This window comes from Diabrotica undecimpunctata, chromosome 9 (assembly GCF_040954645.1).
Source record: "Diabrotica undecimpunctata isolate CICGRU chromosome 9, icDiaUnde3, whole genome shotgun sequence".
Taxonomy (NCBI): domain Eukaryota; kingdom Metazoa; phylum Arthropoda; class Insecta; order Coleoptera; family Chrysomelidae; genus Diabrotica; species Diabrotica undecimpunctata.
The window spans coordinates 42,655,262-42,674,001 of record NC_092811.1 but is presented as its reverse complement, the minus strand read 5'-3'; positions in this window follow the sequence as shown (position 1 = coordinate 42,674,001).

Sequence of the window (18,740 nt, the reverse complement as noted above, 5' to 3'; positions counted from 1 at the left end):
AATAATACAATATCCATTATTTTGTGCAGCGACTTCGAATTGTCTTCTATATTGCTAGTGGGTATCGCCGTCAAATTTATGGAGCCTAATTATTTCATTACAAACTTATACAGAAGTAAAAAACGCAAACGCGTTATAGATGCATAACGTTTTCGTTCTAGCTTAGATCATCCTCATTGCCTTTTTTGGCTGGACAAATGATCAGAACTTATATCGGATATAACTCAAAAAGAAATCAGAAACTCGTTAACAGAAATGAAAAATACCAATTATAATTTCTGTTGGAAATAAGCCACAATTTAAGTTAAAAATAAGTTTATTTTTGACGTTTCGATTTCCACTTCGGAAATCGTTTAGAAACTACAAAACATTAATAAAATAAACAAATTTTGTTTTTCTTACTTGGTGAAAAATCTTCTAATAATTAAGTCTATTTTTTTTGTTTTATAATAAAATTATGTATTTTCTAATGCATGCACTAATAGTGTATTCTTTGTTGCAGGTAATCACAAGTTCAAGTAAATGAATTTTTCTGTCTAATGTATACGTAAATGTAAGTACATTTTTTGTTTTGTTAATATCATAGTAAATGTAAGTAAAGATGTTTAGTTCACTTAATGAAAATAGAGTATTACCCCCAAAATTTTACTGTAACGTTTAATTTGAAATTTTGAAAAGAATTGTAAGATATCCCAAACAAAAAAGTTATGTACTGCTGATATTTGCTTTTAACCTGGGGTGAATGCCAACCCCACTCAGAGGTTTAAACTAGAGATAGGTAATTACATTTTAAGCAAAAAATGTTATACTTATAAAGTTCTTTTGTCAGACCAATACTTTTCGAATTACTAGTAATTGAATATATAAAAAAAACATGTTTTTAATGGTTTTTCGTAAACAACTCAAAAACACACAGCTGTATAGAAAAACATTTAAAAACGATATTCTTATTAAAAATAAACTTTACAAAAAAACAAAAAAATTTTTTTTTATTATTCTAGATGCAATATAAAGCAAGTTATAGCTCCATGAAGCCGATTTAAAGGTAATAAAAATTCGAAAAAAAGTATTCTGAGGAAAAAAACTTGTATCTTAAATGGATAAGAAAAACCATTGTGGACCTATACAATATTTAATAATGGATTAGCATATGAGTCCAACTCATATGGCCCATATGTCATTTATTCCTGTGATTCCCTGTTAGCGTCACGTGGCACTTAACATGTTAAGAATCGGTAATTAATATTAACAAGAAATAAAAAATCTGTCAATAGTCACTATGCTTAAATGTTTTGTTATAATATGTAAAATCTTTGCATATTTCAGTATTTCATTCCATTTCTAAACTTGTATGCTTATTTATTATTAACAAACTTCATTAACAAACCAAGAAGCTACGTTAAACAAAATTTTGTTTAGTTCTATAGACGGTTGAATCCGACTTAATATTAATAAAAAAGCTGCATTTACATCGTTTCATTTAGAGTAATAGTCCAAACGATTAAAAACAAATTTTCTCCTATTTACCAAACACATAGTTCCTAAATTATCCCAACACTAATTTTTTTTGCTTGGTCAAGGTGGTGGAAAGACTTTATGTCCAAAATGCAGAGCTGAAGGCTCCACAGAACAGTGCTGGACTCGAGCCATAAGGGCTCGCTACCAGCTAAAACCACCACTGCCGTATTTTTCAGAGAATGCCAAATGGAACCATCCTGTGTAGATATAACATCTCTTTGGCGCCTCACAGACTTATACACTCAACTCTTTGCAGGAATTTTCTCGCTCTATCAAAAAATCTGCAAGGTATCAATAAGGTGTACCCCTGACGGGTACATATCACAACTCTCTACTATAAAAGGAACACTCGACGCTCTGGAAAAAACCACGCACGCTCGAAGTCCTTACTCTCTACAAACACTCTGGGTATATGCCCAGATTCAACTGGGCAATACCCCTCTTTGGTTACATCCAGACATAGTCCCAACCGTAATTACACATACAAATAACAACTCGATAGTCCGTATTTGTCTTAAAATTCCCCCAGCAGCCATACTTACGGGACTCTCTGAACCTTCTGAATTTGAAAACGATCTATTAGAAGCCGGAGAAAATGACCTGGATTCTGAACTGGATAAAGTAGCCAGTGCACAGATAGATGAACCTCACGGTGATGGACCTGTTGAAGAGGATGCGCATTGTTCTTTATATTACCTTGGAAGAGGCAGTAAGACCAAGTGGTGCAAAACTCCAATAAGAACTCGTCCTAACGTCGAGACACGAAAACAAAATATTGCATCACATTTATCATATGTTCGACCACAAAATGGGAATGGCAAGTCACCAATAGAGTGCTGGAAGTATTTTATAACTGATAATATCAGTAAAATTTTCATTTACACCAACAAAAAGATTCAGGAAAAGTATGATTTTTAAAAAGGCCATGGCACTATATAGATTTTGATTTCTCGTAGCTTGCCTTCATTTTGATTACATCGGGATTCGTGCCAAGTGAAAACACAAGATAAGCTGGCCCTGATTAGAGAAATATTTGGTCAATTTATAACAAATTCGAAAGCTGCTTTTTTACAAAGTGGGTATTTGACCATCGACGAAAAGCTTAAATCTTTTCGGGTAAAATGCTCTTTTTGCCAACATATTATGAATAAGCTGGCCAAATATGGCCTCAAAAGTTTTTCATTGGTAGATGCTAGATGTCTCATCACGGTAAACATGGAGATTTATGTAAGTAAGTAGCCGGAGGAACCTTTCCAGCAGAACAACACAACAGACATCGTTATTTGTCTAATTATTCCGATGAGTAAACCTGGTCGTAATATAAGCTTTTTTAACTAGTTTACCAGCTACAACCTTATGATACGCCTCGTATCTGAACACCGATTGACTTCAGTGGGAACTGTTCGAAAAAACAAGTAGAAATTGCCGCCACTTCTAGTTTTAACAAAAGATCGGAGTGTGCGATCTAGTACGTTTGGTTTCCAGAATGATTTATCAGTATTGAGTTACATGGACAAAAGAAAACAAAAACATTATTATTTTTTCACTTTCCACCATGATGATTGCATTAATACGAATAAGGAGAACAAAAATTTCACATACAGTTACTTTTTATAATCTAACAAAGGGAGGTGTAAATATTGTCGAACAGCTGTCAGCAACATATGATATATCCAGAAATTGCCGCAGATGGCCACTTACAATTCTTTTCTCCCTCTTAACCCTTAAGTACCACGGCGGGGTCAAAATTGACCCCCCGCGTTTTTAATGCCAAGTTTCGCTACCGAAACATAGATTGAGCATTGCGCGCTTTCTGCTAATCTTCGACCGGTAGGTGATTTATCGATCTACGAAAATTCCGTTAGTTTATCTGTTACTACTGCAGAGTTAGGCACGCATAGGGTCAATTTTGACCCGCTTATGGTATAAGTGTTTCTTGTGCAATTAACGAGTAATTTGAAATGGCGGGGTGTAGTCGCAATAAACGTCCTCTGATACAGAAAGAACTTGAAGAGGAGGGACAAAAAATTATGGACAATGGACTAGATAGTGACAGTTTGTTTTTAGACCAGGCTAGTGAACACAGTGATCACGGAACAGACAGTGAAGAGAAATGGGACGATGATGACGAAAAAAATTGGCAAATTAATAATTCCGAAACTGGTAGTGAATATTCGGGTGAAGAAAGTGATATAGCTGACTCAAGGGATGTGTTTTATAGCAAAAATAGGTACAAGTGGTCTAAAACTTCTCTCACTTTTTCTCGTACACGTATGCATAATTTAATTAGTCATTTACCTGGTGTTATTGGAAAAGCTCGAGCTAGTATGCCAGAGAAACCAGTTGATGCTTGGGAATGTATTATTAGCCACGATATATTGCAAGAAATTCTTGAGAAAACCAATGAATGAATAACTAATATGGCTTCTAAATATAATTTACACAATTTATCGTGTCAATATACCAATCATCTTGACATAATTGAATTAAAGGCCTTCTTAGGCTTATTATATTTAGCTGGGGTATTTAAATCCAATAATGAAGATTTAAGGTCTTTATTTGCTACGAATGGTACTGGCCGTGATATATTTTGAGCAACCATGTCACTAAACCGATTTTATTTTTTGCTTGGAAGCCTTTGTTTTGACGACCCAGCTACTAGACAAGAACGTATTGCACACGGAGATAAACTGGCAGCTATATCCAATATTTTTAATATGTTTATAATTAATTGCCAGTCCAATTATAGCTGTGGTGAATATCTCACAATAGATGAAATGCTTATTGCATTTAGAGGAAGGTGCCAATTCAGGATGTATCTCAAAAATAAGCCAGACAAATACGGTCTGAAAACGCAGTGTTTAGTAGACTCTAAGACACATTATTTGCTAAATGGTTTTATATATACTGGAAAAGATACACGCAGAGCAAATCCAAAAAAGTTATCCATCCCCACTCTAGATGTTTTGACACTCATTCCACCAATTTCTGGTACAAATAGAACCATAACAGCAGATAATTGGTTTTCGTCCATTGAGCTCATAAAAGAACTGAGAAGCCATAAAATTTCATATGTTGGAACTCTAAAAAGAAATAAAAGAGAGGTTCCTGCTGAATTTCAACCCCAAAAAAACAGGCCACCTAATTCTGCCTTATTTGGTTTTACAGGAAGCGAGAGCTTTGTATCTTTTGTTCCTAAGAAAAATCGTGCAGTGTTGTTAGTGTCAACTATGCATCATTCCAATACAATGGGTAATGAAAAGCCAGAGATTATAAATTTTTACAACGAGACAAAAGATGGGGTGGATTCATTGGATAAGAAATGTGCATGCTATAAAACTGGCAGAAGAACTCGTAGATGGCCTCAAGTAATATGGTTTCGCATTTTGGACATTGCAGGATTAAATGCTAACGTAATTTTTAATGTAGTTCAGCAAAATCAAATAATGAAAAGAAGATTGTGTTTAACCAATTTAGGTCAAGAACTTATTAAGGCCCATTTAACTCGTAGAGCTCAGCAAACTTGTTTACCGGGAGAAATTCGTAGTGCCATTTTTAAAGTTTCCGGACTTCAGGAACCAATGCCTGCCGCAAATCCAGAGCCACAACGACGAAAAAAGAGAGGAAGGTGTAAAATATGTCCATATTCCAAAAACCAAAAGAAAGAAAGCTCATCGTGCGATAAATGTCGAGATTTTATTTGCAAAAATCATTCCCGCATACAGACGTTATGCATAAGCTGTGTTGAAAATTAAGGTAAAATCATGCTTGTCATTTTTGAGATACGAAATCTAAATCGATTTTTTTTATTTTAGGTAGGAGCTATGATACCTAGATTTCACCATTGGATATAAAAAAACTGCACATTGTTTCTTATAATTCGAGAAAGTGCAAGTTTTTTTTTAAATAAAGTTATATCTAATTAACCAAATTCGTTTATTTTTATATAAATGTAAAAGTAGCTGTAAACAAAATAATTTAAAATAAAACAAGTTAAAAAAAGAATATTTTTGATACAAAAAACAATGGGGGGTCAAATTTGACCCTGCCATGGTACAAATGTTACTATTTTTGGCCATGGTAGTTAAGGGTTAAATACTGCCGCTATAAGCGCTTTCGTAAATTACCGATCTAACACAAATGATCATAAAATGACAAGGCGTGCTTTTATTAAATTACTTGGGAAGGAGTTAATAGACGATCAACAAGAAATAAGACTACAAAACGAAAGAACACCCCATTCCCAATGTAAACTTACCACCAGTAGAAGTGCGCCTGTAGACAGTAAAGAAAACCTAAGAAATGACGATGCGAAATGTGCCCACGAAGATCGGATAAAAAATCGCAATATTTTTGTGTCAAATGTAAAAAACAATATGTATTCCCGCATTCCGTTAAGACATGTAAAGATTGCAAAAACGGATAAGCCGCAGATAATGCTACCGATTAATTTGATCTTGTTATTCACTTGTTTATTTAGAAATATAACGTTTTTTTATAATGATTAAATTTTTAATATAATGTTGGAGCTATTGCATTTCAGTTAGTTGGTCTACTAGACCCTGCCAGGCCTAAGTAGCTAGAATTAAGAATTAGACTAACCCAGGATTAACTTCATTAAAAAACCAAGAAGCTACGTTAAACAAAATTCTGCTTAGTTCTATAAACGTATGAATCCAATTTATTAATAATAAAAAAACTGCATAATACATCGTTTCATTTGGAGTAATAGTCCAAACGATTAAAAACAAATTTTCTCCTAGTTACCAAACACATATTCCCTAAATTATCCCAACCCTAATTACACACACAACAACTCGATAGTCCGTATTTGTCGGAAAATTCCCCCAGCAGCCATATTTACGGGACTCCCTGAACCTTGCCGGCCGACTGAAAGCATAAATTCTACCATTATCAACGTAAAATCGTCCACCTGCCCAAGCCCTTCGGCAATATATCAGATAATCTGGTCGTACTTCAAAAATGTAATCGGTATGTTGAATCTGTGTGCAACATACATTCTCCCGTGACGCGACACTCTCCGGATAATTTTCCCACTGCGGTTTCGTTCACACTGAATTACTAAGTTGGCAGAAAACGTTTAGTGAGCGATTTTTACGATGATTTAGTTGAAAATCGTATAAAAGGTACATTCTTTAAATAAAATGGTCCCTTTTGATATATTTTTTTTAAAGATTGAATTTAAAAAACCAAAGTGTATCTTTGATTTTTATTACAATGCTTATACTTATATTATAAATTGGTAATTTTGAATTTATTATTATATTTTCTATTTTCACTAACACTTTTTTTTATGTTTTCTTAAATTATAGCTTAAAATTATCACTTTTTATATATCACTCTTAATCTAATTAAACACTGGTATATATCGGTACCTCGGACGTAAAGGACACTATGTCCATTTTCTTACTTTTTCAGGAGAGCAGTTTTAAAATTTTTTAAATTTGTAATCAGTAAATACTCCAATGTTTCTTATATTTAACCAAGATTAATATATTATTATTATGGTGTGTATAATCGTTTTTCATTCCATGAAGTGTTATATACCTGAGGTTTACTGTTCATTATTTAAAATTTTTTTAAAAATGTGTAGTTGGACATAGTGTTGTTTACCTCTAACAACTTTTTTAAATAATGTGGCATTTCATGTTAAGGTCTTTACGAAATAAACAATACAAACACATTAAACAGCCTATACTATTATTTTATTAAAGGTAAATATTATAATGTTATAATAATTAAGGAAAATTATAGACGACACGTTTCAAAATTGTTAAAGTGGGTAATCGTTTCTGGCTACATCGCTATGTGTTAAATTTTGATAAAACGCATGACAAACTGACGGAACAAAAGGCAGTAGTGCAATTAAGTCATTGTACTTTTATTTTGTGATTGGTAATGGGATTACTGAGACTTGATTTAATTGGGCTGGAAACGTTACTTGCTGTCTTCGATACCTCATGAAGTCCACTTCATACATATTTTGATTATTGAAATCGGTCTTATAAAAGAACTTTCCAATGTGTTCTTGTTGGACTTGTAGGAAAACACATGTTGACAGTAGAACAGGGTCTTCATTAACATTTTTTTTTACTTACAGAAGGAGGATTAGATGACAAATTCTTATCGAACAGCGTTTTGAAGTTTTTGAAATCTGCAAGTTCCTTATTGTGCACTGTGTATTTACCTGTTGTTTGCCTAACTAGTTGTTGCCAGTCCCATGGTGTTAAAATGGCCAAATTGGAAAGTTTCTTTCTTTTTCTTTCGATTAAAGCATGAACAGTGTCTGCTTCCATATGTGTGTGCCCTTTCAGTAAAAACTTTTGAGTAATCGTCTTTATTTGCAGTATCCAAAAATAGCACATTATAATACTTATATTTTTATTTTGTCCATAGCAGTTATCGGTCCAAAGAGTGATGTCCTCTACTTGACTACCTAGAATTGTATTATCAGCCCATTTCAAAATTGACGAGGCAATTTCATTTGCACCTCGGGCCCCTTTCGATTCGTCCCACATTATACATTGTACAGAAGAATTACTGGCATCATGTAATGTAAAATTTAATCTCCAAAGCTTCCTTTTGTAGAAACTAATACAATTGTTTGTTAGTGGTGAAGGCAAACATTTTTGCAAATCACCAGATAGTACTTTGTATTTTGGTGACTCTTTAGCTATTATAAAGTCCAATTGTTTTAAGTTATACCGAGTTTTAGATTCAATTAGGTGAGCATCATGATCACTGATTAGTTCATCTGCAGTAAGATTATTTTTTAATTGAGCGGTGAATGTACTACATGTATAGCAAATGTCTCTTTGGGGCGGTTTAAACGACAATTTGAAGTCTTTATTAAAAATATCTGCGTACAACCACTTTTTTGCTCTGAGCTTTGGATCTACATGTCTTTCATTGCATTCATCAATGTTATGTACAGTTTATACATGTTTTCTATTGTAAGTTCTGTGTCCAGATAATCTCTCTTACTCCTTTCTCTGGATTAATGACTCTCATATTTTGGGAATGATTTAATATGTTGATGTATACTATTTATGGTTTCGGTAGTAGTTTTATTGGTTGGCGTGTGTCTATCTCTTTGATCAGCTTTTGTTAAACCTCCTGACTCAAAATTTTTTTTTTTCAACATATTTACTACTACTAAATTAGATATACAAAGTGTGTTTACAAGCATAACCTTGCACACCTTCAATAGCTGATTGTTTACTGTAAAATGGTAGTGTAGTGCATTATTTTTAGATTTGGTAGAATTAAGATCACCTTCGAAAGAAAAAATTTTGCGACACATATATAAGGGCACAAAAGAAAACGGAATATGGCGAAGACGATACAACTCTGAACTATACAAAATATACCAGGATCCGGATATTATAACATTCATCAAAATAGGACGGCTGCGTTGGATAGGACATGTAGAAAGAAGAAGGAAGAAGGCGAAATACCAAACAAAATATTCAAATAGATGCCAGTAGGAAAAAGAACAAGAGGAAGACCGAAACTGAGATACTTAGAACAAATAGAAAATGATATAACAACCTTAAAAATAAAAAACCAGAGAAAAAAAGTACGAAACAGATCGGAATGGAGAAGAATCCTAGAACAGGCCAAGACCCAAAAAGGGTTGTCGAGCCAGTGATGATGATGATGAGAATTAAGATCTTTTTTTCTTGATCAAAGAATAGGTTGGATGTCGATACATAAGAAGATAAATTGATTTTTAAGATCTGAAACGTTTGTCTCAGTCCAGTATGAGTTGAAAATTTTTTGTCTTTCGTATTCTGGCAATCTTTCAGAGCATTTCATGCGACACATGCAAGGAGGCTTTAACATTTTTGCAGGCATGTCTTTGCCTCTTATACTGAGATACTCTTTCCCACCAGCTATTTTTCGTTTGCAAACATTACAGGCCCAATTTTGTTCATTTACTACACGTTTTTTTAACTTTTTGTTTGCACTTAGTTATATTTTGCACCTTTGTTTTAACACTTTTTTCTTCTTCTAAAATAACTTTATAATGTTCATTGAAATTGCCTTCATCACTGCTTAGGGATAAATCGTCCTAAAGAAGATTTTTTTATTGTCCCACTAATCGCTAATCGTAGGAGTAATAATAGCTGTCTCTTTTACCTTTGTTTCCGCTGGTTTACTTATACGTCTCATATCAATGTCGTCCGATTCTGAGCTTTCACCACTTAGAGGCTCATAGATATTATCAATATCCGAATTTTCGTCTCCAAACAAATTATTATTTTCGTCCACTTCTTTCTTATAACGAATATATTATATCAAACCAGCTAAAAGAAGGACTTGAATCGTGTTTTATTATAATTTATGAAAATATTTTAATTCAAAAATAATGTTAAAAAATAAAAAAATTAGACATGACTTTAAATTATTATGTTTAATTTCAAATCGAGAGCTGTCATTCGTTTCTCGTAAAGTGTAGCACAAAACTGTATTGAGTTGTCGCATACTAGAGTAAATAAAACACTGGAAAAATTAAAAATTTAATTTGAAATTAATACAAAATGAATAACTTTTACAGTGAACAAGTCTGGAATTTAAATATATGAATTATAATTCGAAACTGCTGAAATAATAGTATTTTGTCATCTCCATTATTAAAAAATTCTTCAAACATTTTCGACATTAACTCAACCGTCTCTCTGGTTATTAAATTTATTAGATACTGTTTTTTTGTGGTTAATAATAAAAATAATATTTATCTAAACACATTTTTGAACGTTATTTTTTTTATTTAGATTTAGTGCAATTCCGTTATCTGTGATGGCAACAATGAATTGTTTCACGAACCATTGTGTCCAATTTGAACCAGAGATATGTAAGAGAGGCTCTCTTATATATCTCTGGTCTGAACACTGGTTTACATTGAGAAAAAAAAAGATACCATTTTTATATGACGGGAAGTGTACAAGGGTACATAACACTATGTTCGGATGGTAAATGACGGTGCACACATATAGTAGACGTAAACAACACCAAGTCCACATGGTGTTGTTTACCTCTGACTGGAAGTGGACTTGGTGTTTATTAAAAAGTCGGTAACTTGCCGTAAAATTGTCTCTGGACATAGTATGGTTTACCTATGTGTAGAGCCAGAAAAGTTATATTCAAAAGTGCAATAATCTAAATTTCGATAAAAATTGACATAGTGTCCTTTACCTCCGGGGTACACATATAGTCTTTGTATATGTCGTCACACATTGGATAATCCAGGAACGTAGCTCCTCCACCCTTAGAAAGAAGCATATCCTTGGGGTGTGCTTCTTTACACAATAAATTCTTGGGTTTCTTCTTTTCTTCTTTTTTTTTTAGGTTAACTGTATTAGGATTAATTGGTGAAAAATTTGAACTTTCATTTTAAAAAATATTAATAGAAGGAATAACTTTTGGAAGATTTATATGAGCAAAGTGACTTTTACTAATTTTTTCTGTTTGGAAGACTTCATTCTTGATTTTCACGGTACATTCGGGAACTGATTCTAAAGCGTAGCTTTTATGTATTGGTAAATTTTCTTTTGAGTTTGGGCACTCGATAATTGCTAATTCTTCTTCTGGAACTGTAACTATCCATTTTCCGTCGCTGATTCTTGTAGATTCTATCTTCTTTATCTTTACTTCGAAATATTCACATTACAATGCCTTTTTCTTGAAATTTATTAATTGGACTGCACAAGGGGCTTCTTCTGTTATCATTAGTCTATTACTTCCTTTACATCTGTACTCTTTTGTGTCTATTTCTGTGCATATATCTTGTAGATATGTAGATATGTAGACCATGTAGATATAGCTAAATTCATTAAGTGCAAGGAAAGGTTTGAGTTATTCATACAAATAGGAATAGCGAATAGTTGGTAATAATCATATATTTCCGATTCAACTAATGGAATCTCTAATACAAATGTAATTATAGAATTTACTAAATAGCTCTTAATATTTATTATTTTCTCATACTGAACTATTTTTCCTAGTGTAGAATCAAAAGGCATAAATTTTGACTCTGTCTGAGATTTTGCCTTCTTTATTTCATTTAAAAGTTCAATTGGATTTAATGTAGAATTGTGCAAGGTATTTATTTTTGGCAAATGAGTTGCAGTTTCTACTTTCTCAAAAATATCATAAATTGTTTGATAAAGTAAAGTAATTTGATTTATCACTATAAATGACTGAATATGTGTATACATACTTTTTTTCAAATAAAGCTAATTTATTCTCTATAGCTTCAAGGTTTGATTTTAAAATCAATTGATTATGTAAAACAATATTTATCGCATTATTAAAAGTATTCATAGAATCTTGCAATAAAGATATTTGTCTCAGGGAATTTACTTTTAAGTTACTTTGATTATCTTTTAATTGTTTTATTGCGTTTTTTCTTCTTTGTGCGTCTTCTTGGTCCACATTTCCTGTAATACATTTTATTATTGTTCCTAGAGGATTTACAAGTCCTCTTTTTATTCTCTTCTCTTCCTTATACAAAGGTGGATTAATTTGATATATCTGTTCTTCTATTTTATTTTGTAACGTAATTAAAGGGATAAACGAGTTTTCTAATTCTGGATAACAACTTGTTTAATTTCTGAAACTTGTGTGTAGTATTTGAGTTTCATTTTTCAACAAATAAAATTCTTGTATGACAGAAGTTAAATTGTAAATTTGTATAAATGTCCAGTGTGTAGAAATTATTTAGGATGTACCTAATCTAAAAGGTAGGAGTCTTGGATATGTAGTTACATCTTCAAACTTGACTAAGTTGTCTCTTGCGTTGATATAGTTGACTGCTCCAAAGATTCCGACGATAAATATAAATATATTCATTTTCTATAGACTTCAGACTATTTTTGTTCTTCCGTCTGCACCAATAGGATTCTGGACGATGCTGGTTCCTTCTCCCTGGTCTTGGCTTCTCCAATGGGTCGTGGACAATGTTTGTTTCTAGCCCTGGACGTTTGGCTGTTACCGTACCCGAAATGTGGATTTTTTTCGTTAATCTTTAAAAGAAAAATTGCACAGTACAATTTCGAAAAATCCAAATAACTGCGCCAGTTACAAAGTTCAAAGCCGAAAACGGGTTTTTAAAAAATTTTATTCTCGTAACAAAATTTATTGAGAACGTACAGGTATGGTAACAACTACAAAATAAAAAGCTCTTAATCTAATTAAACACTGGTATATATAGTCTTTCGAGATGTCATCACACATTGGATAATCCAGGGACGTAACTTTGTGTGTGTGCGTAGTTTCATTTTATGACTAAAGACATAATCTATTAGCCTATTATGTTTTGAGTTATTAATTAATTTTTTTTTAAACAATTGTTATAGAGAGAACCCGTAACAACAATAAAATCTTATCTTCTATTAACTTACATATAAGTACGTACCTACGTTAAATTTTTTTTTTTGTTATTATCATTATATATATTTTTTTTCTTTTTTTTTATTTATATTTTTTTTTTATTTTTATTTTTTTTTATTTTTTTTTTATTTTATTTTATTTTATTTTTTTTTTGTTATTTTTTTTCTTATTTTTTTTTTTTACTGGAAGGGAAAGGAAAATATATGGTTTTGCTGATTTATTACATACGCCTAGGGGTCTATCAAGGCGATTTGCACAACACAAAATTAGACCACGGATAGAAAGGTTAACAACTGGGTTAAAACAAAGGACTTATATAACTAACTTTTTATGTTTGAAATATATACACTGTTACCATAATACATTTAGAAATTCAATTTCATTTCACGTATGTGGCGAAAAATAGGGACGTGACTTTATAACCTAAAATATTGACTATACATTATTTGTTTTACTAATGTTTTATAGATCATAATATGAACATCTGTGAAATGTCTCCTATGAAAAAACATATGTTTGTTGTTGTATAATATATTTTTAATGTACCCTAAACAAAATAGTCCAGTGAAGTTAGTCCTAAAGATCGTGGGGGCCATTCCACAGTACCATTACCACCAACTGTCGCTATATTTATTATCTAAGATATTTTATTATCTAAGACATTATTATCACACATCTAAGACATTTTTTTTTTAATATGCGGTGGTGCTCCGTAATATAAAAACCGCATATTTCCTCTAATTTTTACGAGACATCTTCTAACAAGCCAGGTCACTCGTCTGGTAAAAACCTAAGATATGTACTTATTGCCAGTAACCGTTCCTTCGAAGAAGTAAGGCCCAATAACGTATGATCCAACTATGCCTCCCCAAATATTCAACGACCACCTGTTCTGGAACTACTCGAAATGGGTAAAGATTGTAGATATCAAGTATGTCTGTTAAGGAACCCATTGTGAAGGATAAGGATAAGGATAAAATATGGATTTGTCAGAAAATAAAATATTATGCAAAAAATTTACATTTTGACTAAGTCGACATATAAAAATTAATATTGATTTGTTGATTTTCTATTAAATGTACAATAAGTCGAATTCATTTTCATTGGCTAAAACCCTAAGAAACTAGGTGCGCTGTTACAAATTATGAACACTGAATTCCTACACAATTATTTCGTGGAAGCTCATACAGCAACAGCAATTGGTAATGTTATAGGCATTAAGATCAGAACACGACAATGTACTAATATCGAAAGGACAAATAACAAAGTTGCACCTTGGGAAAAACGGCTGCTAATTAAAATTGAAGCATTACGCAGGGACATTGGTCAAACCACGGAATCTGTTTGAGGAACAACAAGAAGAAAAGTAATCAGAAGAGCTAAAGAAATATTGCTAACCCACCGCAAGACACTCACAATATAATCCAGAAAACAACAGCACAACAGTGCCTGGATACATTAAAACAAAAACCTTCGTTTACTCTAGCCAACTTAGGAGATACAAAATTAGTAACAAACGAAAATCTGACAATCCGCTTTTTGAGAATGCCAAGAGGCGTTTTATCGCAACTCCTCAATTCTACTGAGTTTTGGGGAAATCGACTTTCCACACCAGCTGCTTTAACACCAATGCTGGATGGATTAAATATACGGCTCACAACTGACAACACTACAGTACTGCTCCCTGCGAACTCTTCACTACTGAAGAAGTTTGAAATATTATCAAAGAGCTTCATAACTGGAAATCTCCTGGACCAGACGGCATTCAGAACTTCTGGCTTAAGAAGTTCTGGAGTATTCATAAGTGTTTATCAGCATTAATTAATCACAGTACTTCTAATTCGCAGGAAATATCATCTTGCCTAACCCAGGGAACAACTTATTTAATACCAAAAGATCAAAATAACACTCAAGATCCAAATAAGTATGGGTCAATTACTTGTCTTACAACTCTGTATAAATTGGTCGCATCCTGTGTAGCCCGGCGTATCTACTAACACTGTGCTCTAAACAATATCATAGAGTCTCAACAAAAAGGGTGCGCAAAGGGTTCCATGGGCTGCAAAGAGCAACTTATCATCGATATTCATTGTCATTTATAACCAAGCTTATAGCAAAAAAAGGAATCTCTTTACTGCTTTCATCGACTACAAGAAAGCGTTTGATTCAGTACCGCATGAATGGCTTATAGATATAATAAAAATATATAAAGTTAATGATATATTAGTGACCTTTTTAAAACATATAATGTCAGATTGGAAGTCAAAAATTCACCCCCAAATACCTGGTGAAAACAATATCGAAACTAAAAATATTGTAATCAACCGGGGCATGTTTTAAGAAGACTCATTAAGCTCACTGTGGTTTTGTCTAGCGATGAACCCCTTATCCCAGCTACTGAACTCAACTGACACAGGTTTTTGCATAAAAAATAACACCACTGTTGTGGCAAAGCTTAATCATCTATTGTATATGGATGATTTAAAACTATTGGCTTTCACTCGAAGCAACCTGAATCTGATGCTGAAAACAGTGGAAAATATTTCTAATGATATTAGTATGCACTTTGGTCTTGACAAGTGCCGTGTCTTAAATATAATCAAAGGTAAAGTTCAGCCCAGTGGACTCGATATGCAAAACGGCCTGAATATCGATGCCATGGGTGAAAATGATATGTATAAATATCTCGGAATTAAGCAAACGGGAAGATTAACCATAAGCAAATGAAAACTGAGATAACTCTAAGTTTATACGAAGGATAAAACAGCTGCTTCGTTCACAGCTTAAAAGTAACAATATGTTTAATGCACTAAACACCTATGCATGTTCCACGTTTAACAACTCATTTGGTATTGCTAAGGAGTCAAAAACGGATATAGAAAATCTTCAGCGAAAAGTACGAACACACCTCACAAATGCACAAAAACACCATCCTCGAAGTTCAGTAGAAAGAACGACATTAGCGCGATATTTAGGAGAACGAGGGAGAACGAGGACTTATGGATATAAGTAAGCAACTAGAAAAACATATTATTAATTTAAGAAATTATTTTCAGATGCAGGCTCAGACATCTACTCTACATTGCGCAATTTGTGCAGTAGATGAAACAACACCGATCAAACTGAGGGAACCAGAAATGTGCATAAACCATTGTTTGGGAAAATATGAACTATTTCTTTTATATTTTTACATTTAATATTTTTCTGTTACGGTACTGTGATGTGATCTAATTTAATGATGTATTCTAACGACTTTGGTATAATATATTGCTTTCTGTAAAATTGTTAAACTGGCTATCTCATCTGTTATGTTTTAAGTACGGAGAATTTGACTTCCTTTGTTATTTTTGTCTTGTGTCGCCAATACACACAAGTGTACGGTCACAATTAACTTAAATTATCGCCACTCAAATCGCAATACAATAGAGTGATTTATGGGTTTACCCTCTTGCTACCGACCACCTCGAAGCGTGGTCAGAGGGTGGTTTCTGAAGATTTTAAGACAACACTTCATCCCAAGACAGCGAACGAAAACACACCAAGTTTTCTGGCTCTCGTGCCATAGAGCAGCGTTAGCGGGAGTCCAGACGTACCAACAAGATTTCCTTGGCTAAGAATACCACTCCAATATTTCAAAGGGTAAGTCTATATTTTTTGTACAAACATCAATAATGAGTAAGACCAGTTAATTTCTTAATTTACTGACAGTTGTGTTTGCTGTTTGTCGCTAATTTATTCACAAACAAAATATCGCATTTTTACTTTATAATTATTTATCTAATATCATTCAACCAGCGACCTCTATAGTTTTATACAAAACAACCATCTTACTAAGGAAGAAAAAATGCGCACCTAGATGGGTAAACCTCTGCATGGGCAACATCCCAATAAACTCAGTCAAGACTATGTCGACAATATAGCATCGAACTATTGGCTGACATCAAGAAAGATGATTCCTGAAACAGAAGATTCGATACTCGCCATTGAGGATTAGGTTATACCAACCAAAAATTACCTGTAATATATCGTCAAAGACACTCAGTTCCAAAATGACAAATGCCGACATGGATGTCAAGCTCAAGAAACCATCCAACATCTTACCGGGGCCTGGCAGGCATTTCCTGCAACTGGATATAAGAAATGTCACGACTCAGTAGAACAGACCCTTCATCAAGAGATAGCCTTGAAACTGGGACTTTTCCAAACAAACCATCTCTAATATTATCAAAACGTTCCTAAAAGTATACTTGAGAATAACAACTACAAGCTATACTGGGACCGCACTGTGTTCACAGACCAAACAGTGGCACATAATAGACCAGATCACATACTAGTTAATAAACTTAAGAAAAAAACAACACTAATTGATGTAGCGACATCCAACAATATTATTCTTCGTGTTAAATAGAACGAAAAGATCGCCAAGTACAAAAATTCAAATACGAAGACAGTGGAGAATGGAAAGTACCCAGACAATACCTATTATTCTCTCCACTACTGGCGTCATTCCGAAGAACCTCCTAGAAAATATAAAAAAGCTAGGTCTGAATTTTTACAAGACCATGCAGAAAGTTGTTGTACTCTTAACGTCCAGATGTGTTTGAAATTTTTGGTAGATACTCCAGCGTACCAAGTCACCTAAGGCTCGATAACACGGAAAGAGTCCCACCAGATCTCAATTCTTTTGATACCGTAGGTATCTGGAATGAGTGAATTGTCCCCTTGGTACCGTAGGTATCTGGAATGAGAGTGAAATCTGAAAATTGTTTATTGATTTTAATGTACAAGAAAGAAAAAATATCGAATATTTTGGAATTTTCTAATTTTTGTTTTTTTCAAAATAAATTCTGGTCAATCAAGTCGTTTATTGTAAACTAGAGTTTATTTTAACAATGTTTAATGAACAATTTTAAGTTTTTATGCGGAGAAAATTGCGAGAAAAACAAATGGGTATACAATATTAGGTAAATAAGGTTATTTAACTCTAAACTTAAATGATAATTTAAATTGCTTAAACAAGTCAGTTTAACTGAAAGAAGTGCCTGATCAGTAACGAGTATTGCCCCCTCTAGCTCTTATTACTACTTGCATCTTGCTCAGCATGCTTGCAAGTAAATTTTGGACATATCCTTGGGAAATTGCATTCCATTCATCCTGTGCAAGTGTGCAGCCAGCCAAAGCTGCTCTATCGTATTTGAAACGGGATTTCTTTATCGTATGCTGCGTTTTAGGTGATCCCACATGTGCTCTATTGGATTTAAATCCGGGCTAAACGGTGGCCAATCCAATCTTCGAATTTGAAACTCATCAAGATAATTACTCACTATGGCAGCAGCATGTGGTTAAGCATTATCGTGCATTAACGTGAATCTTTTATATCCAATGTAACCAACATATGACAAAACATGATCTTACAGGATGTTTTAAACGTAAGAATCGCCAATCATCCGTCCAATCACTTTCACAAGTGCAGTACGTACCTCCCAACTAATACCTTCCCAAAGAATTATGCCATAAACAGTCTGGACGAGACTGCAGCTGGCGAATCGTTCTCCAACTCTTCTATAGAGGTAGATTTGACCATCTGGCTTTCATATTAGGATTCTGGTTTCATCAATGGAAAGAACGTTTTTCCAGTTGTCGATATTCCACTAAATATGTGTTTTTGCAAATTCCAAACGACGAGCTTTATGATTTTGGAGGAGACGTGGAACTTTGGCGGAGCGTCTGGGCTCTAAGTTTGCTTCTTTTGATCTTCGTCTAACTGTTTGTGAACTCACATTAACTTGTTTAACATTCAATAGCTC